Here is a 6672-nt window from a genome sequence, read left to right on the forward strand (position 1 = left end):
CCTGTGCTATGCTGGAGGAGTCTTTAAGAACTCAGGATTCTCCATGAGACTGAATAAGACCAAGAACATGAAGATTTCTCTTGGCTACAAAAAGAATGTGTGTGTGTGTGTGTGTGTGTGTGTGTGTGTGTGTGTGTGTGTTTATGTATGTAAGATTAAAAAGAAGGGAGGAGAGATTAGGGCAGAAGGAGGAAGGGAGAGATAATAGAGACAGAGACAGAGATCAAGAGATGCATACATGGAGAGACACAAAGATAGATTCAGAAAGGCAGAGACAGAAAGAGACTAAGGGACAGAGATATAGACAGAGGCAGAGAGAAAGAGAGAGAAAAATGGAGAAAAATAGAGTAAGAAAGAGATAGAGAAAAAGAGAAGGGGGAGAGGAGGAAGAAGGGGAGAGAGAGAGAGGGAGAGAGAGCAAGAGAAACATAAGCAAAAAGAGGGAAAGGAGAGGAAAAAAATACATTTGTTTGGGAGCAGTAAAGTGTAACCAACCACTGAATCATGACTCAGAGCCTACTGATGGGAAAGGGAAAAATGTGGCTGAATCAAGCAATTTTTCCCTATGTGCCTTACAGGTTTTGTATAGACTCACTTTAAGTACTAGTCACTAGTCATCTTTACCATGCCTGACCCTCAGTAAGTGTTACATAAATGCTTATTTCCTTCCCTTCATTAGATATATGATAGAGATGACTGAGTTGTCTTAAAAAGGTGTTATTCACTTAGAAGTTTGCACCAAGTAGCTGTTTTAAATTGTAAGTCGACTGAACAAATTTTATCAACAAATATTTCTGAAGGACAGAAATGAAGAAGGTAGGAGCTAGTGGGGCCAATAAAAGGTAGAGGAGCAGAATAAGAGGACTATTTGGCCTTTGTCTGGCTCAAAGGAGGCCTCATATGTTTCAAGTAAGGAACTGTGATAACTGTTGAACTATGGAACAAGATATGGGGACATAGATTCTGAGCTAGGACAGACCTGACAGATTACCTAGTCCAATTTCCTCATTTCTGACTGTGCTTTGTATACTGCCCATGCCTAATTGTGACAATACAATTCTATGATAGTACGGAGAAAAGGATGAAAAAAATGACACCGCTTGTGCCCTCAAGGGGCTTGCATTCTCAGAAAAGTAAAAATGTAATTTTGTTGCCATACATAGTATACTTGCACCGAAAAAAGCTGGAGAGGTAATTGTTAAGTTTTTAATAAATCAAATTATATTTTACTTTTTTGGATGTCCCTTTTTATATAGAAATTATGTCATTTCAAACAAATATGATTTTTCAAAAATGAAGATGTCAAGTAAAAATTAGACACCCTAACTGAGATCTGTACTAAGCAGAGTGTGGTCTGATTATCTATGCAAGAAAAACCAAATTGACAAAGAATGCCTCTTGTATATTTGATATACAGTTGGGTGGACAACCATGAGAGCTTTAGAGTAGAATAGAAATGATTTATTTATGTTATATATACACATGTACATATAATGTCATGTGTCATATTTATCGATATACACATACATACGCACACATACCACGCACTTCTTTTTGTCCTTTCCCTTTCCCTTCCATCCCTATCTGTTTTTCTTTTTTTGATGGAGATAGGAGGGAGTGAAGAACAGATTTTTGCTAATTGAAACAAATTAAATTTTTAAAAGAGTCTTGGGGTGGAAAAGGCAGCTAATTCAACCCCCTTAATTTACAGAAGTGGAAACTGAGAGCCAAAGAGGTTAATAATGATTGGCATTCCACAGCAGCTAGGTGGTGCTGGGACTGGAGTCAAGAAGACCTGAGTTCAAATCTGCCCTCAGACACTAGCTGTGTGACCCTGGGCAAGTCACTTAACCCTGTTTGCCTCAGTTTCCTCATCTGTAAAATGAGCTGGAGAAGAAAATGGCAAACCACTCCAGTCTCTGACAAGAAAATCCCAGAATGGGGTCACGATGAGTAAGACATGACTGAAAAAAATGACTGAACTGAGTACTTTAAAATTTGCAAAATGTTTCACATACATTATTTCATGTGTGTGAAATGTCAGCTCTGTGAGACAGGCACTATAAAATATCATTATCTCCATTTTACAGATGAAAAAATTGAGGATCAGAGAGTTTAAGTGAGTTGTCCATGGTCACACAGCTGATCAATCTGGAGTCAGGATTGGAACTTAGATCTTCTTAATGTCAGGTTCCACACTTATCTGCTATTCCTTGTTGCCTCTGTAATGAATAGACTTGATAGCTAACAGTACAGCTGGGATTCAAAGCCAGATCTCAGGATTCATAGTACATTCTTATTCCCATCCACCACATTGCTAAGCAGTCATCAGCCCTTCATGAGAAGAAATATGTAGCTAGACAGGCTCCAACCCTAATTGTCTCACAGTGCTGCACATAGTAGGTCACCGATTGGACTGACGATGCTTCTCTCGACTTCCCTTTCCATTTCTGGAGCTGTGACTCTTTAGAGGAACCCAGGGAATTTTAAGTCTAAAAAACTTATTTTAGCCCTCCCCCTCTCCTTTCCTTCACATTATTTTTCAAGTGGTCTTGTTCCATGACACCAGGCAGAACACAGCAGAGAAGGTCAGGGAGCCCACGGAAGAAGTTGGCTGTCTATGGAGACAGCACATGGCAGCAGGGGGTAGTTCCTCTCTTCATCCTCAGTGAAAATAATTCATTTGAGGGTGTCTGGGAATGGGACAAAGTCCTTTTCAAATTCAAGTTAGGTCCATTGTAACTAAAGCCTAGATTGAATTGGGAAGGGGTTGGAGAATGAGGAAAGAGTAGGAGTGTGAGGTTCAAAGCAGTTAACACCCTTTTGTTGAATGCTGGGCACAGTAAGGTTTCCTTTCCTTCTACCATTTATATATAAGCAGTGACCTTTCACCTGCACGGGGGAAAGCTGAGGCTCTTGAGGGAGGGCCAGTGCTTATAAGGACCCAAGGATTATGACAGAATGGAAAATGTCTTATTATGGCCAGTGATTAGAGGCAGCCAAAGAACCTCCTTTAGTTTCCAGGATTTCGCTTTCCAATGAAATCTTGCAGCTGGAGTGGGGGGGAAAATGAAAGACCAAACCTGTATGAAACTTTCCCAGACTTGCCCCATTCAGGGGTCTCTGGGGCAATGATTGTTATACCATGGCCAGTCCAAGCCCAGCCTTTTTGATTGGTGAAGAAATCCAGGCATGACTCAGATCTGAAGTATGGATATTACTGAGATCTGACTGGATTTCCTAGAACTTTGCACCCTTCCTCCAGGCTTATACTTTAGGCATGAGGGCAAAGGTGAGAAGACCAGTTAGGCTGGAATGCAGAAGGTGTGATGGGGAGTAGGGATACAAGCTGGATATTGGTCTAGGAAACTAGAGGTAATCTTAAAGTTCTCTGGAAATACTAGCTATTACCATTATAATTAGATTACCAACTGGTAAGTTTTAAGGGCAGCTAGGTGGTGCCATGGATAGAATACTGAGCTTGGAATTGGGAAAACTCATCTTCATGACTTCAGATCTGGCCTCGGATGCTTACTAGCTGGGTGACCCTGGGCAAGTCACTTCACCCTGTTTGCCTCAGTTTCCCCATCTGTAAAATGAGCTGGAGAAGAAAATTGCAAACCAGTCCAGTATCTTTGCCAAGAAAACCCCAAATGGGGTCACAAAGAGTCAGACACTACTGAAACGACTAAACAGCCGCAAGCTAAGTTAAAGTTTAGGGGGAAAAACCCTTTGTTATTCTGAGTATCCTCTATCCCCTTTCTATTACTCTGCCATTCTCCTTGATGGAAAGGGCCACATAGGATGAAAAGCCATTTTGTGGCTTGTTTTTTTTTTTGTTTGTTTCAGGGATTGCTATGGCTAAAGAATTCATAACCAAGTGACTAGCATACTGGTGATGGATCTCACAATTCTTAACTAAGGCTGGTTCTTAGAAATCAGAATCAGTATGTTGCTAGGACTATGAGTATCAACTTTCTTTCAAATATGGCAGCACCTACCCAAGCTGGCATACCTTTTGAGAAATTACATCTACCGGCACACTACAATGAAGCATCAGAGTAGGACTTTGTGGTGGTCTCCCCTACAAAAAGAAATAAAATGATAAAATAATCATAATTTTTTTAAAGGCATTTATTTGATCCATCCATCTATCCCTGCTAGGTGCTTCCATTTCATTCCCCCTCACTCTTTTCTTTTCTTTTTTCCATCAGGGGAATTGGGGTTAAGTGACTTGCCCAAGGTCACACAGCTAGTACATGCATCAAGTGTCTGAGGCTGGATTTGAACTCAAGTCCTCCTGACTCCAGGGCCAGTGCTTTACGCCCTGTGCCACCTAGCTGCCCCTAATCATAATAATCTTGACTCTGTCATTCCCTTACATTATCACATTCTCTGTCTCTTTCTTTTCACTATTAAGTTCTATGGTAGCTGCCTCCACTTCCTTACTAGCCATTCAACTCCCTATCATCTGACCTCTGTCCTCCCCACTCTACTCTAACCATTCCTTCCAACATGATCAATGACTTCGCAATGGTCCAATCCAGTGGCTCTTTCCTTGACCCTTTCCTTCCTTGGCTGTTCTACAGTCCTTAGAGCTGCTTTCTGACTTCACCTCCTGGATGCTCTGTTCTGGGCTTCCATGACGCTGCTTTCTCCTAATGGTCTTCCTGCCTCTCTGACTAATACTTTTTGGAGTCCTTCACTGATTTCTTTTTCTCCTCCTCCCAAGGCCCTGTACTTGGTCTGCTTGTCTTTTCTCTGTATATTTCACAATCATCTACTCCCGTGGCTTCAAATATCACCTCTATGAAGATGATTCCCAAATGCGTAGCTTCAGTCCTAATCAAGCCTTTGGACGCCTGTCTTGCATTTACAACTGCTTCCTGCACAACTCCACTTGGACATCCTGCCAACATTCAAATTCAATGCCTCAAAACCAGAATTCATCATCTTAGCTGTCCCCCCATACTTGACATGTCTCCCATCCTCATCACTGCTCTTAATAACACTGCCATCTTCCAAGTCATCCAAGCTTGAAACCTAATAGTCAGTTTTGTGTCTTGTTTTTTTTTTTGTTACTTCTGTTATTAACACTGCCACCTTCCAAGTCACATGAGCTCAAAACTTCAGTCATTTTTTTTTCTGTTTCTTCTTTCTTCATTCCCTCCCCCCATCACCTCTTCTTCTTTTTTTTTTTTGCTAGGAGGAAGGCAGGGCAATTGGGGTTAGGTGACTTGCCCAAGGTCACACAGCTGACCCCCCGCCGCCGACTTTCAACTCACTGCGTCACCTACCTGCCCCCCGCCCCCATCACTTCTGTTATTAGCACTGACATCTTTCAAGTTATCCAGGCTTGAAACTTCATAGTTTCCTTCTTTTTGTTTCTTTTTTTTTAACCCCTCAAACCAATCTGTTGCCCAGTTTTGTTGATTCAGTCTTAACAATCTTTCTCACATCTACATTCACACTAACATCCTAGTTTAGGAACTCAGTATTATTTCTTGCTTTGTCTAATAAAGATCAAATGAGATCATGTCTGTAAAGCACTCTGCAATCTTTAAAATGCTATATAAAAGTCATTATCATTACTGTGTTTTATTGGCATTGTAAGTGATTTCCCCATCTCTGGTGTCTCCAGTTCATCTTTTACATAGATCGTCTGCTTCTTGCACCAGGTTGGTCTTCTTTTAAAAAAAACCCAAAAAACAAAAACCTGCAGTGGTTCCCTATTGCTTCTAAGATAATATATAAAACGCTTAGTCTGGCCTTTAAGAACCTCTCCAATCTGCCTTCTAGCTATTTGCTTAGCACTATTTTCCTCTATTTCTTCTTTGTATGTACCACATTCCAGCTAACATGGACTCTGGGTCATTTTCTGATCTTGTCCTTCTCTTTCCCACTTCTGTGTTGTTATCTGCCACATCTGCAATGCAGTCTCTCCTCATCTTTACCTGTTGGAATATCCCTCTTCCTTCGAGTCTTAGCTTAGGTGCAGAAGCAGCTAGGTGGCACAAGGGATAGAGTTCTGGGCCTGGCGTCAGGAAGATATGAGTTCAGATCTGGCCTCAGACATTTACTAGCTGTGTGACACTGGGCAAAATACTTTACCCTTATCTGCTTCAGTTTCCTCAATTGTTAAATGAACATAAAAATGGCACCTCCCTCTCAGCATTGTTATAAGGCTCAAATGAGATAACATTTGTAAAGCACTTAGCATGGTACCTGGAACACACAGTAGGTGCTTAATAAATACTTATTTCCTTATTGTGATTCCCTGCCTTGACATGGTGATTCCTTAGACCCTCTCTCAGGGCGTCCCCAACTCTCAAGACAAAACTACTCAGAATTTATTTTTTTTTCAGTAATAAATGTGGCATATAGTCTCCACCCCGCCCCCCACCCCTGCCCTTTTTGTGCTTGGGTGGGGAATTTCAGTGGGGGACACAGCAGCCAACATAAAATCAATATAATTTCACATTTGTATGGTGTTTTTGGCTCTTCAAAGCACTTTTTTGAGAGATTTTTTTTGACTTTTTTTTTTTAGTTTACTTACTGTATTGATTATTTTGCTTTTATATTACAAACACTTACCGATTGCTCCTACTTTGTGAGAAGTCTCTTATAACAAAGTAAAACAGTTGAGTAAAATTAATGAGTGACCTCATCTGA

The sequence above is a fragment of the Trichosurus vulpecula genome, chromosome 1 (assembly GCF_011100635.1).
Source record: "Trichosurus vulpecula isolate mTriVul1 chromosome 1, mTriVul1.pri, whole genome shotgun sequence".
In the NCBI taxonomy this organism is placed as follows: Eukaryota; Metazoa; Chordata; class Mammalia; order Diprotodontia; family Phalangeridae; genus Trichosurus; species Trichosurus vulpecula.